Here is a 666-nt window from a genome sequence, read left to right as displayed (position 1 = left end):
TGTGCTCTGCTCACCTCCCTGTTGTTCATCTGCTCTCGGGCCCCTTTTCTGTGTTCATCCCCAGTGCTCAGAGCCCTGGAATGTATGTGGCAGGTGAACTGAAGTAGCACTGAGGCAGACAAGTGCCTGCTGGCTCAGAGCCAGCAAGCCTGCCATACAACGCTCTGCCTTGCACAGTTGCACTAGAAACTAGAAACAATTGCGTGCAGTGTGTATAGCCAGCCTGAAGAGATGGAAAAATAGACTGTTGTGTGTTCACCTAGTGGCCCTATGCAGTGAGGAGCCTGATGAGGCTGGCTGGGCGTGGTGGTGCGGCACTCTGGAAGGCTGCAGCAGAGGATCGGCCATCCTGGGCAAATGAGGAAGACCCTGTGTCAACCAATAAAGTCTGAGGGTGTAGCTCAGTGCAAATGCCCTGGGTTCAGTCCCCAGGGACACGGGGGGGGGGGGATTTTTAGAATTTGTTGTGTGGGGAAAAAAGAGTGTAAAGGACACATGCCTTCAGGCCCACGTGTTTACTGGAAAAAGGATGAAACAGAAACCAGTTCCAATGGCCACCGAGCATGGCAGGCGGTGCATGTCGGGAGTCCTAGCACATTGAGAGATGAGGCAGACGGAACACAAGTTTGAGACCAGCTCAATGTAGTGACTTAGTAATTTCTCTCT

This window comes from Octodon degus, unplaced genomic scaffold, assembly GCF_000260255.1.
Source record: "Octodon degus isolate 3935 unplaced genomic scaffold, OctDeg1.0 scaffold00218, whole genome shotgun sequence".
NCBI classification, from domain to species: domain Eukaryota; kingdom Metazoa; phylum Chordata; class Mammalia; order Rodentia; family Octodontidae; genus Octodon; species Octodon degus.
The sequence above is the reverse complement of the archived record's forward strand: the minus strand, read 5'-3'. Positions refer to the sequence as shown.